This window comes from Podarcis vaucheri, assembly GCF_965113315.1.
Source record: "Podarcis vaucheri genome assembly, chromosome: 6".
Classification (NCBI taxonomy): Eukaryota; Metazoa; Chordata; class Lepidosauria; order Squamata; family Lacertidae; genus Podarcis; species Podarcis vaucheri.
Window position 1 is genome coordinate 89,830,226 of NC_138764.1, and position 14,968 is coordinate 89,845,193.

The following is a 14,968-nucleotide window of genomic DNA, read 5'->3' on the forward strand; positions in this document are numbered from 1 at the left end:
CTCGCTGGTAAAAGCAATTTATTTTCCCACCGTAACAAAAAATATTTGCTGTTTTATTCCCAAAGCACACTCAGGATTAAGGCAGCAGAAGGCAGTGAAATGGGAAATATGATGACAGGAAAATGCTCCTCCCCTTTAGTGGGGTCTTTAGTAAAAAGTGTGAGAACTCCCGTGGGAGTTGTTCTATGCCCTGCGCATGAGAGTCCAATCGCTCCCATTCAATCACTCCCATGCCTTCCTGCTTTTCCAGCAGTTCTCTCCTGTGCATGAGAGCCAAACCAGTCTCCTAGCCTTGAACAGACAGCTCAGACAGACTGATGGATTAGGAGGGATCGGTGAATCGGTCAGTTTTGCTTTCTCATCTTTCCAGTCTTAAGTTCAGTTTTCCACATTTTCACATCCGCTTGCGATTCCCCCCCCCTTTAAGTCCTCAGGAAAACTAATCAGCATTTCAGTGTGAATTGCTGGAAGTGCAACTGCAGGGATCATTCAATGTGCATATATAGGGTTAATCCTGTCAGTGTTAAAGTGTTAAGGTTTGTTCAGTTTTCTCACTAAAGTATCGTCAGGATTTCTTTCCTCTCTGGACTTGGTCTGTGTTATTTGAACGACTTTGGTAACATTAATTTTCCCTAGTATGCAGTCGTACCTGATGTACATATTTTTGCAAAGCATTCCATCATCACCCCCAAGATAATGCAGTTTTGTATGCTCTTTTCGGTGGCATGTGCATTTTTGTATGCACTACTTGGCATTGCAAAATTGGGAGAAGTGCACCTTTCAAAAGGTGGCTGTGCCTCAGTTCAGTGCATTCTTTCGGAAAGTGCAAGTTAGGAGGAGGAAGCTGACAGCCAGTGCCATCGCCTAGACTGGTTGAATGTAAGGTGAGGGCAGGCAGACCAAGCTTGGTGAGCCCTTCTTGCTCTCGTGAACCAGCCTCCTCTGGGTAAGTTACTGCTCAGCAAGTAGCCAAGTGTTTTCTCTTTATTTGGTCAGGACATTATTGGCTCAAGCCAACTGAGCCAAGGCTCAGATAATGGCGAAACCCCCTGTTATGTAATGGATTTAACACTTTTTATATTACAAGGCCTGGGGACACGGGTGGCGCTGTGGGTTAAACCACAGAGCCTAGGACTTGCTGATCAGAAGGTCAGCGGTTCAAATCCCCGTGATAGGGTGAGCTCCCGTTGCTCGGTCCCTGCTCCTGCCAACCTAGCAGTTTGAAAGCACGTCAAGTGCAAGTAGATAAACAGGTACCGCTCTGGTGGGAAGGTAAACGGCGTTTCCGTGAGGTGCTCTGGTTCGCCAGAAGAGGCTTAGTCATGCTGGCCACATGACCTGGAAGCTTTATGCTGGCTCCCTCGGCCAATAAAGCGAGATGAGCACCGCAACCCCAGAGTCGGTCACGACTGAACCTAATGGTCAAGGGTCCCTTTACCTATGTTACAAGGCGCGTTCTAACCAATGGTATAAGCGCTGGTAGACAAACGTCCTAATGGCAAGTAAGTGCATGCACTTTCAACTGTCAACAGACAGTTCTTGTTGATGCTTTTATTGTGTAGTCCTGTGAGTTCGGGGTTTTGTTTTTCCTATGAGTGAGCCATTGTCACTGACAATGTTGAATAAACATAGTTGAGGAACTTACACTGCCTTGGGCTTCTGACTTTTCCTGAACATTTAACACCCCCAATCTGACATCATATTTATCAGGGGAGAGGAACCTCGATGGTAGAGCCAGGGCTGGATTTAGGTTTGATGAGGCCCTAAGCTATTGAAGGTAATGGGGCCCTTTATATAGCGGGTGGGGACCATTACCTACATCATAGGAGCCTACACAACACAAAACACAGTTGCTGTATGTAGGTTTTATTTTATTTGTTTTTTTATCTTATATTTTGGAAATGTACATCCAGGTGTTTTTTTCTTTAATTTTTTTGGGGGGCCCTAGAGAGTGGGGTCCTAAGCTATAGCTTGTTTAGCTTATACAGTGGTACCTCGGGTTATGAACTTAATTGGTTCCGGAGGTCCGTTCTTAACCTGAAACCGTTCTTAACCTGAGGCAAGCTTTCGCTAATGGGGCCTCCCACTGCCACCGCGCTGCCAGTGCGCAATTTCCATTCTCATCCTGGGGCAAAGTTTGCAACCCGAGGTACCACTTCCAGGTAGTGGAGTTGTGTAACCGGAAGCGTTTGTAACCCGAGGTACCACTGTACGTAAATCCGGCACTGGGTAGAACACACACACACACAACACACATATATATATTGGGCAGAGTATGGGGGGGTCATAGTTCAAGGGCAGAGAACATGTTTTGCATTCCAAGAGTTCTGAGTTCAAAGCTTCATGAAACCACTTATAAGGACCTCCACCTTGAGCCCTGGAGGACCCTAGCAAGAGAAGATAATACTATTCTAGGTGAACCAATAGTCTGGCCTGGTATAAAGCACCTTCCTGTGTCCTGTGAGAGAGTAACTAACTGACCTTGATTCAGTGACATCCCCAGATGATACCTGTTTTACTCCAAAGAAATATCCTAAATTTACAGAAGGAAACAAAATATGAAAGGGGGAAATTGGGGGGGAGTGCTATTCATGTTAGATTTTGTAAAGCCATTCAGTTTTATGAAAAGCCTAATATCTAAGCCTAAACTAAGTAGACAGTGATCCTTTAACACCCTGCCTTTTCACACATCCCACCATTCTATTGTTTAGGGGGACTTCGGTTGCTTATTATTTCACCTTCCAAAGTCCTTGGAGGCTAATTCCACTAGAATACTTAAATCTGCAAAATATATAGGTTTCCCCCCTTCTTCTTTTGAGGGAAATGATTGTACAGGATTCTTTTGACTCTTTAATACACATTTACACACTGCCCAAGAAATTCCTCTTTCAATTTCTATTAAATCTCTATTCATACTCCTTTCTCTGGGATCAAACTCTGCCGAGGAGTCTAGTTTAAGCTGTTCGCTGTCTTAAAGAAGAAGATCTATTAATTTAATCATTTCTATGAATCAATTCTAAATGATCTCGGCAGAGAAAATGTGTTAGCCATTTAAATCCCATCATTACATATTATATAATAATTACCACTAATTTCTACGTTGGCTGGGCCTCCATATTGCTTAACACACCTAATGTATTCAGGCTATCCACTTTACCAAATCTTTTTCTGACTTTTCATGTTAGCCTTGCCACTTGCAAATGGACATAGACCAAGGTCTCAAAATAATAATTCCTGCAAAAGGTACTATATGGATAAAGTCCTTCCTGTGTGAAGGTCATCAATGATGTGGTCTTTTGGGTGCATTCTCTTGGGAAGCAGGAAGACTGTCTTTCCACACTGTATTTAGAATTCAGTTCCACAATTTTGTTTGTGACTATGGCCTAGCAAGCTGCTTATTCATATGCTCTTGCACAGCAGTTATCACTTATTATTTTATTGTTTAAGTTTTCTCTAGGTCCACATACCTTGTACAGATCTTTACGAGCTCTTGGTGCTAGTGAGGAATAGTTTTATTCACCTGGGCCTTTGAATCCACAATGTGTGTTTCCGATCACTGCTGAGCCAAAGTTGCATTGAGGTGATACTTCAGCTCAAAGCTGGATGCGTACCATGCAAAAAACATAACTCCAATTTTTGTTCTTCTAGGGTTGTGTTGGTGGAAGCAAGCTGCCCCTTTCCTCCAGCTGCCACCACAGAGTGCTTAAGTGAATGGGCAGTGCTACTACCTGACCCTTCTGGGTTGTGCTGGGACTGCCATGGTGTCAAAAGGCAGGGGAGGAACTTCTATTGCCCTGGCAAGGGAAGAACACTCTCCTTTTCCTTCCTGCACAATGGGCAAACTATCAAAGTACCCCTACCAAAACCGTAGCAAAAGGAATGGGTTGTCTAAACTTCCTACAAACAAGGCTGTGAATCCAAACCCACTCACTAGACTTTAGCTTCCTGCTTCTTTAGCCGTGTTCTAAAACAGGCTTCCTCAACCTCGGTCCTCCAGATGTTTTGAGACTACAACTCCCACCACCCCTGACCACTGGTCCTGCTAGCTAGGGATCATGGGAGTTGTAGGCCAAAAACATCTGGAGGGCCAAGGTTGAGGAAGCCTGTTCTAAAATGATTTGAATGCTGTTTTGATGGGTTCTTTCTATTTTGCATTGGTAGACTGTGTTATTGGCCAATTGTTTTAATGCTGAAATTGTTAGCCACCTTGAAATCTGGTAGGGCCTGAAGGCACATGAAGCCAACACCTTGTTGCAGCTAAGCAGCTCTGGATCCGGTTAGTGCCTGGATGGATAGCCAACCAGCAACTGCATGTGTGCTGCCTTGGGTTCCTTGTAGGCTTGGGTGCATATGGAAGGGGGGGGGAAACAAAAATAAGAGGCTGATCCATGAATGAAATTGTTGCACCGTGTTATGCAGAATTCTACACCCGCAAGGAGTGATTTCAAACATGACAAGAAGAATGGATACTCTGGACCAGGTGTGGCCATTTGTCTTTCAAATTTCTGGTGTGCCCAGTGTGCGCCCAAAATTTGGCACCCTCCCTGCCTCTTTCCTTCCATTCTACATGTGCACTGCACCATAGTTGTGATGCCCTATGGCACCCTTTTGGCCCAGTGTGGGGGGAACCAGTCACACTGCCTAAATCCACTTCTGCCTGGACAATTTTTTGCGTGTGTTACTTTGAAACCCAGGAACTCCTTTTAAAATAATAATAAAAAGACTAGTCAAAATCTGCTCTGGGGCACATGTTTTCCCACATCTACCTTCCAGTTTCGCATTGCTCTGCCATATACCCTCTATATATTTGATGGGGGTCAGAAGCGGTCTTGATGTAGGCTGATTGAACTTGGTAGAATCACAAGAGACGTCTTTGGCCCCTGATTCTCACTTCTCCTGCATCTGAAAAAAGTGCACTACGGCTGATGTTCTGAGCCCTGAGGGTCCTGTTACGTAACCAAAATTAGTATTCCTTCCTCAAGTTTACAGCTCATTTCTGATACAGGGCTGAGCCTAATGTTAATCAATGCAGCGCTCTGCTGTCTTTGACTCTGATCTGTCAAGTTTGTGCGGCTTGTCCCATCCCTAATTTTTTGCCCTTACCAGCCACCTAGCACCTCAACGTCACACACCATGTCAGGATTAGAAACTTTTGACAGATCCGTAATCATCTTGCGCTCATCAGCACTGTGGATGTTAGTCACTTCATTTCCACAGTCTAACAGTTAATATGCCTTAATTTCTCTCACTTTGTGAATATTTAATTCCTCCCTTTTCAACATCATTTTTAGGTTGTGTGAATCATTTTCAAAGCCTCCTTTGCTATTCTCCCTCCACTATCATCTGCATATTTTATGAAATGGCACAGTTGAATCTCTGAGGGCCCTTGATAAAAATGAAACTGGCAGGCTGTTCATTAGTTGTTTACCTGGAGCTGTATGAAATCCGTAGAATGGCGGGATCCCATTTGGATTTGAATTAGGCTATTCTGACACATAAGAATAGAAAACCTTCCCTGAATGCATCCATTTCTCCCTTTTCACTTCCCAATTAATAGATTTTTTTTTTTTTTTTGGTAAAGCATTCTTTTGACCGGCTTAAGCAGCACTGGTACTTTGGCATCCAAACATTTCATTCTTAAAGCAAAGAGCTGTGATCTTCAGCGAAATAACATTAATGAGGAATTTGAGGAAATGCTAGAGAAGTCCTTTTTAAAGAGAGAGAGAGAGAATCAAATAATCATAGGAAACTGCTTGTGCTCTCAGTGTTTGTTCAGATGCATCTCTTCAGACCCAGCCATTCCTCACAGTAGTAGTAGATTTTCAGGCTGCAAGAACATCACCAGTCACTCGAATAAAAACAACAGCTCTATGCAAGCAAGAGAATGTGTACATAGTATCCCTGCTTCCACTGAAGTGCATAAGAAAGCTGACTCACACAGACCTCAGTGTACACAGCAAAGCACCAGGAACATCATGTCTTCATTGCTGTCAACGGCTATCAGTCTGAAAGTGGTGAGAGCTCCGAAATTGGCATGGGGAGGGAAATCACATGGGGTAGCCATCTTTTCCCCTCCTTACAACCCCTGGAAACATTATGTTATGTAGCACAAATGTGTATAACCTGTAGCTAGCCAGATGTTCTTGGACTCCACCTCCCATCAGCCTTGGCCAGCAAGGGATGATGGGAATCGAATTCCGCCAACATCTGGAGGACCATAGGTTAGCCCCCAGCACTGTAGCGCCTTTCCTGCCGCCATTTTTAAAATGTGCAACCAAAGTTACAATTCCTAGCCTCCATAACCTTCAACCTGGGACATCCTTGGAATTACAGAAGCCATCCCAGCTTCTGACTTGATCCCAGAACATCCCATTTCCCCCTCCCAGCGCTGCCGCTACCAAGCACACAGAGGAGGATGAGCTGGTGCTTGCAGTCAGCGCTGGCCCTTGCAGTGGTGCCATGCTCTCACCTGAGTCACCTGACAGGGCTGCACCAAAAGACATGCCCCCCGATTTTCATCAGGAGAAAGTTGGAGGGTATGCCTTTTTGCCTCTAAGGCTGTGGTGGGGAATCACAGACCTGCGAGCCAAATGCAGCTCTTTAGGCCTCTCTGTTTGGCTAATAATAATAATAATAATAATAATAATAATAATAATAATAATTTATTATTTATACCCCGCCCATCTGGCTGGGTTTCCCCAGCCACTCTGGGCGGCTTCCAAAAGAATATTAAAATACTATAATACATCAAACATTAGAAGCTTCCCGAAACAGGGCTGCCTTCAGATGTCTTCTAAAAGCCTGGTAGTTGTTGTTCTCTTTGACATCTGGTGGGAGGGCGTTCCACAGGGCGGGCGCCACTACCGAGAAGGCCCTCTGCCTGGTTCCCTGTAACTTGGCTTCTCGCAGTGAGGGAACCGCCAGAAGGCCCTTGGTGCTGGACCTCAGTGTCCGGGTAGAACGATAGGGGTGGAGACGCTCCTTCAGACGCTCCTTTCTTCAGGTCACGCTCCTCACTGGACCCACTTCACATCCTCCTTGGATGTTCTGCTTGGATGGAATGACCCCAGGCCCAACCCAATACATTTTGCTTCTTGAGGCAAAACAGGAACTTAGAACTTTGGTGTATGATTCTTACAGCATATAATGCAGGAGAAGGTCACTTTTAATTCAAATGATAGTTCCCATTCAGTTTATTTGATAAGGTGGGCACACATATATATTTTTACGAGCTGGCAGGGTTTGGAAGATTCACATTATTTTTTAATAAAAAAAATGTATATACTGCTATGTCGTTAAATAAATATCAAAGCAGTCGACAGCAATAAAACTGTACAATAAAAACAACATTTAAAAGTTAAAAACAGACATCAGTTCACCATTGTGGAAGGGTGTGTTCTTAGTTGCCGGTACACGCCTGACAGAATAGAAATATTTTCAGCAGGTGGTTAAAAGTTGGCGCAGAACTTGTTCTGCCTGTCACCATCTTTACCCAAGGGAAATACAGTAAATGATTTTTCTCCTGGGGATGTGGCCTCTCAAATGAGAATGAAGAATATTTCCAAGATTTCTATTTGTTTATTTTCTTAAGGAAGGGCAACAGGGGATTAAAATGATTTCATTTTGCACGTGGAGGGATGCATTTCAAAGCACCTTTTGCAAAAAACAAAAACCTGACTTCAAATAATCTGCAATAAAAACTCTGAACGTGTCTTGTCAGAATGAACTAGTCAACATTAGGCAGTGTTGCACAATGACAGGGATGAGGTAGATGAGGTGAATTAAGACAGTCTTCCCCAACCTGGTACCCTCTTAGAAGTTCTGGACAATTCCCAGCAGCTCCTGCCAACATAGCCAATTCTCAGGGTTTTTGAGAATTGTAGTCAGAAACTTCTGGAGGACACCAAGTTGAGGAGGGCTGACTTAAAATATGCCTTGGCATACCAAAACTGGCCTGAGCCTTTAGATTGTCCTCTCTGAAGCCCTTCTTTGGGTTCTTCCAGAAGTGAAGGAAGCCACAAGCTGTGGCTGCATGGGACTCAATGCTGATTCGTGACATTTTCGTCCCCAATTCCTTTTAAAAAATAATAATACCAAGAAGCACTCAAGCCCTGTGCTCCAAGGTAGGTCAACCCACTGTTTCAATTTCCCACAGAATGCCCCCAACATTGCATGATTTCAGGGCAAGATGGGAAATGAAAATAGCAGTTTAGTTGTCTAGGAAGGCAGAGAGCATTGGTCAGAACACCATTTCTGCTGTCCACTCCCGCCGCATAAATTCTCTAGGGCTCATCAGCAGAGTGTATTTTCCCCAGGACCTTCTCAAGCTGAGAACCAGCCCTTGCTTGACCCCTTTCTCCACATATTATCTAAATTTATATTGTAAACTCATTGGGACAGGGATCTTTCACCACTGCTTTGGCTCTTAACTCTAAAGAAAATGGGAATCCTATACAAAGGGATTGTGCCACACAAATAAATAAATAGTCGATCATGGTTTTTACACATGGAAATAAAAGGCATTTTGGCTTGGCTTTCTAAGGCAAACGTTGCCTAAGCTCTATCATTTCTGCTGTTGTTTGTTGGTTACGGAAGAAGAATGAGGGGAAATGCTATTTTCCTTCCACTAGTATTCCTCTCATTCGTGTGTGTGTGTGTGTGTGTGCGCACACACACACACACACACACACAGAGAGAGAGAGAGAGAGAGAGAGAGAGAGAGAGGCTTGATGGGAAAGGCAGACTCAGTGGTTTGCAATGTGGCATTTCCCCCCTCTTGCTAAGCAGACCAGAGACCTGACATTTGATGTTGTTTGTTTGAAATGATAAACTTAATCATGAGTGAAATGTTAGGAAGTGACAGGGCTGGACGTGGTAAGGTCACTTCGCATTTGAGCCAAGTACAACACAGCTTTCCCTTTAATTGCACTGCCAGGCTTTGCCGTCTGGAGAACCTAGGCATTTTGCAAGTAGGGAACTGAATCTGTCTTTGCGATAATTAAACCATGGACCTCTGTAAAGACTGCCAAATCTGCCATATGGTAGTTTTATGACCGAGACTGCTGTTATCTCTGGAGAAAGCAAACGTTCCTAATCTCATTTTAGTTATCTGTGATCAGAACCCATCTTTCCAGAGGGCAAAATGCAGGCTTTCCAAATTGTCACATGATCTTCTAAAGCAATGGCATATTACTCACTGTTGCGGATTAATACAATAAAGCAAAACAAAAGTGTAGAACAACAAACAACAACAACACTGCCCATTGCCGGAGCACACCATGGTCTGACGTGCTCATACCTCATACCATGAAGAAGGCCTGAGACTCCTCTTTACTCAGTGAAGAACCCATTGGTGAAAACTTCGATGGGATTACAGGCTGCCACAATCTAGCTACCTGGCACTATAGAAATCAGGGACAGCCAACACAATGCCCTCCAGATATTGATAGACTACAATTTCCATTATCCCTGACAGTGCTGGATTTGGTGTGGTGCAGGTGGTTCCGCCACATGGGGTACCAAGCCAAGGGGGTGCAAAACTGAGAAGATCCATAATTGAGAAGATCCATTTGGGGGCGCCAAATTTTGGGCCCATGCAGGGTGCCATATTACGAAAGATTACCAAAGTCCACCCCTGTTTTTGACCATCCCTGGACATTTGGGCTGGGGCTGATAGGAATTGTGGTTCAACATTTGGATGGTTGAACCAAGGCTACCCTTGATGCAAGTGCAGAACTCAGCTCCCTCTTCAGGTGCAGAAGGGAAGAGGGCTCCAAATGACCAAGCCCCTGATTTGGTCAGGCATGGTGTAAATCTATCACTCACTCTTCAAATTTATGAATTTTAGCCCCATCCTGTAATGCAGAGCTGGATGGCCTGTGGCGTTCCAGGTTTTATTACATTACAGCTCTCATCAGCCATGACCATCAGCCATGCTGGCTGAGAATGACGATTAGTTGGAATCTTACAACATCCAGAGGGCCACAATGCTGTAATGCAGGCATCCCCAAGCTTCGGCCCTCCAGATGTTTTGGCCTACAATTCCCATCATCCCTGACCACCGGTCCTGTTAGCTAGGGATCATGGGAGTTGTAGGCCAAAAATTCTGGAGGGCAGCAGGTTGGGGGTGCCTGCTGTAATGTGTTTGACAACTCCATTAGAACCTACTTATCATAGAAATGCAGGTTATCGCACAGGGTTGCATTCTATCAGGACTAACCTTTCAGTGCTGCAGTTCAGCAGTGGTGGGTCCAAATTGGGTGGAACTAGAATCAAGGCAGGTGAGCCTAACTCCTTTCTCTCTTTTGCTCGCTACGTTCTCTTTGTTTTTGTGCTACTCCTTTCTCTCTCTCTCTGCTATCCATTTTCTCCCCTTCCTTGTCTCCCCCACATGAAATTACGCCGAGGGCCTTGTGAAATTGGCCCAAGGGCCACATGTGGCTCTAGGGGCATAGGTTGACCCCCCCCCGGCTGTATATCTTTAGATGAACTTTCTACATTATCATTTCCTTACAATTTTCAGGCCTGAGCACTGATTCTAAACAGGTTTGGGGGCTGATATTCAGATGAAGTCCCATTTAACTCGTAAGTTCCCTGGGAAACCCATGACCTTCATCGTATTTATGTGGCACACAGCTACTGTTTATCAGGATATTTCAGGTCTGTGAATCTCTCTCTCTCTCTCTCTCTCTCTCTCTCACTCACTCACTTTCTTTTTTTAAACAGCAAAATTCTAGTTATATAAACTAGATAATGCAGTCTGCTATAAATCACCCGGGTTGTCCCTTGATATTTTGAAAACTGATGAGGCTGCCGATTCTTGCTTCTTACTTTGTATGCAAATGATGAATTATAGATGGGGAAATAGGAAAAAGAAGGTTTTTACTCATTTACTGGATTGAAAGGGACTGGATTAGTGAGTGAACACTAGTACCCTTGGACTATTTATTGTGACATTGCTCAGAAATATTCAAACTCCCAAAGCCTTCAAATCACCGGGGACATTGTTAGCCTTCTTCAGGAATTATTAACATGTACAGAAATGTATGAGCCTCACTTTATAATAATTAATCAGGAGCTGTTGATTAATAAAGCTCATTTTTTTTCATCCCGATGATTCAGGGTATTATCCAAAGGACAGTGTCCTTGTCATATTGATTAAGAAACTAGACTTTGCAGGGAAAGAAAGTGCACAAATAGCTGTGCCTCATCCTTCCTTTCAGTCTCCCCCACCTCCCATCTTGCCACCTCCCCAATAAAATAAATATTGAATGAGAATATTAACTCGTTAACCTTGACAACAATTTGTAATTTTCATAAGGGGGTAAAAAACTCGCATATTCAGCAAATAAATCGCTGTGGGGATTTCTGGGAAACAAATTGGAGGGAATGAAGAATGCTGCCATATGAATTCTGTCATTTTTATGGGCCGCTGTGATTAATTTGTTTGTTTAGGTCCCTCAATTAAGGCCACAAATACAGTAATGTGTCAGGAGCAAGCTAACTGGAACTGCTAGTGTGGGGTGACTTCTAAGGTCACCCAAGGCTTAGGTTTCCCTGTCATCCTACAGTTCTAAGTCCAAACCTACATTTCCCATTCTGCTCAAAGTCACTTGACTTCTGTCTCGCTTCCCTACAAAGATTGTTTCAGGCTCCTTGTGGTGATAAGCACGTCAAAGAGACAGTCCTGCCAAGAGACCAACACATGCTGGGGTTCCAGTTGTTGGAAACCACAGGAGGAGAAAGTGTTCTTGTGGTCAAATCCTGCTTGTGTGTTTCCCACAGGCATCTGGTTGTCTGTGAGAACAGGATAGTGGACTAGATGGGCTATTGCCCAGATTCAGCAAACTCTGTTTATGTTCTTATATTCCTATTTCATTCCTCACTCTCTGCAACAACTTGATTTGATTGGTATTGCTGCTCTCATCATCTTTACAAGACTGTGTCATTATCTGACTAAAAAACATTCCTTCCAGTAGCACCTTAAAGACCAACTAAGTTAGTTCTTGGTATGAGCTTTCATTATCTGACCTCATTCTAAACAGGACAGCCGCTGAACAGTAGTTACCGTATTTTTTGCTCTATAAGACTCACTTTTGCCCTCCTAAAAAGTAAGGGGAAATGTGTGTGCGTCTTATGGAGCGAATGCAGGCTGCACAGCTATCCCAGAAGCCAGAACAGCAAGAGGGATTGCTGCTTTCACTGCGCAGTGATCCCTCTTGCTGTTCTGGCTTCTGAGATTCAGAATATTTTTTTTCTTGTTTTCCTCCTCCAAAAACTAGGTGCGTCTTGTGGTCTGGTGTGTCTTATAGAGCGAAAAATACGGTAGTTTAGTTAGGAGGTCTAACTTTCTTATGCTAAGAATAGTTGAGTATATGGAAACAGTTTGGATTGTAGTTCATGGCCCAGGGTACAATATGAAGCATGCAAGGCTTCCATCTTGCTGAACCCACATGTTGGCTCAGGATGGATAATTTTCAAAAGTTTAGCATTCTGAATTTTCAGTGTGGCTCTATCATAAATATAAGCTCTGGGCACCTAGAACTCTGGAGACTTTGCTCACATCCTTAGCCCATCCTCTAGCAATACAATGTGACAACTCTAAACCAACTGCCCACTTTTAATGGAACATTCCTGTCTTCAAATTTGTATTGAATTAGAGAGCCACTACAAATGCATCCGGTTTGTTATGCACGCCATTAGGTTTGCATGCTGCCCTTGTCTGCTTAGACACATTATCACCTACACAAGAAAATGAAAGATGCAATGTGATTGCTTAAAATTAATTTTTTTAAAGTGTCTTTTTGAATGGTAGAAATTTGTATCTTGATGGAGAAGTGAAAGGAAAATTAAATAAAGTGTTTTTAATACTTTTGAGGAGCACGCGGGAACTGCCAAGTGAGTGACAGAAATGGAAAACAAAAGAAATATACAGATTTACAGCAGGGAAGGAAGCCTTGACTGCCAGAACGAAGCATGAGACCAGGGTAAGATTGAAGATGCACTGTTCTCTGATGGGTTTGGCATTTTAAAGGATGCTTCTTACCTTCACTGATGCTGGTTGGTCCAGTATCTTTTCACTTGGATATTTCTCACACAGTGGAACCAAAGCAGCTACGAAGACTCTTGTGCATATCTGCCCTGATCTACTGGCAGTATACCATCTACTCTTCACCAAAGTTGTTGAGAAAGGATTTGTGGGCCCCACAGCAACTATGATGCCTGCCTCTCTCTCTCACACACATATGCTTTGGGAACTGACCACCAGTTTTCCTTTTGTAAAGGAACTGGCATTTTCCTGGGCCAGTTCAAGAAATGGGTCACTCAAGAGCACACAAACTAACCTTCTTCTGCACTCTTTATTCTTGCAATCCTACAGCCCATAGTTTCCAGGTGTGGCAGGAAGGTCCCTCCCCGACTCCCTGAGGTATTGGCTAAATGTCCCATAGCCTCCCTTTTCATGGGACACACATTGTCATGCCATTTAAGATTATTTTGCAAATTTCCCCTCCTTGTTCACAACTTCCATGCCCCTTTCAGCCACCCCAGCAATTCTTCCTGGTGTTATTTGCTTCAGACAGAAATTATTCTGTCTCCAACTCTCTTAGAGACCCTAGGATCTATCGGTCAACATTATGGGGATAATACTCATGCATCCAGATCTGGCGTGCTGATTTCTAGCTGAGGTCCATAAGGCCCGAGGAGGTTTTTGAATTGATGGTGTTTTCAAACTTTTGTATGTAACACTTACAGGAAGTTATTAAAATCAGGCAACAGGGGACAGACTCAAAGATGCAGTCATTCATCTGTGTTGTGTTACGCGGGGTGAGGCCATCAAAAGCCCCTGTTAAAGCCTTTGTTTTTCCAAGTGTTAATAGCAAACATTTTTTTATTATTACTTTATTCAGGTCTGCAATCCTATTACTGGTGGCACCGGAACATAATCAAGTACTACCTGCAGGATAAGTCAAAAGATTAAATTAAGCTGGGATTTAAATCCCCACTAAACATGGGATCAAGGAAATATTACATTTTTTGTTTTTGTTGGAGCCCAGTCTCAGATACCGATTTTTCTCCCCTTTTAAAGGCTTAATACAATATTTGCTTTGACCATTTGGCATGTTAAATAAAATGGGAGAGGCAGAGGAACAAGAGCAATTCTTGCTAATCGTTATTCAGTAACTGGTCTCTTCCCTGGTGTTCTTGAGTCTGTGGAAATCCTAGGCCACTGCTCTGATCCCCTGAGCACTGTCCGTTAGAATGTTCAGTTTTGCAGCTACCGTTGCTTGGTCTGATATTTTATGCTGCGTCTTCTAAGAGTCTAATAACCTTGTGAGATGCTTGTTCTCCCTGCCAAGTTGGCAAAGGATGCCCCATTTATCGAAACACCATTTCAGAGAGGAAAGAGCGCTGGGGAGGAAGGGAATTCCTTAGAGTTGAGGTTAGGGAGGAGTAGCAATCATGGCAGAAGCAAAAACTTTCTAGTTCCATTTAGAGATTTTAAGTTCACACTGTGCTTTGAGTGCAGGAGTCAGTTGCAATAAGTGCATATGTGTGTGTGTCAGAGAGAGTTGTTCCTAGTTTTTCATTTTGGTGAGATTTGAGGTGTGACTGTATCTCAATGGTAAAACACATGTTTTTCATGCAGTAGGTATCAGGTTCAGATCACTGGCATTTTCAGTTAAGAGAACTGGGTTAGAGTTGCTAGGAAAAACCTGTATCCGAGACTACTGTCCTTCAGAGTAGATAGACAATACAATCTCTCTCTCCTCCTCCCAGTTTCAGTCCCTCTCACAGCCATGTTTTCCAGCCAGCCTTCCAAGATGACATTTACTTCACCCAACATCCCATTCAGCCCCTCTATCCTTTTTTTCACAACAGGTTTGTACTGAACATGAGTGGGAAACACCTTTATGAAACCCCACTGATTAACACTGGCCCCCAAAAAACATTTAAAATAATGACAATA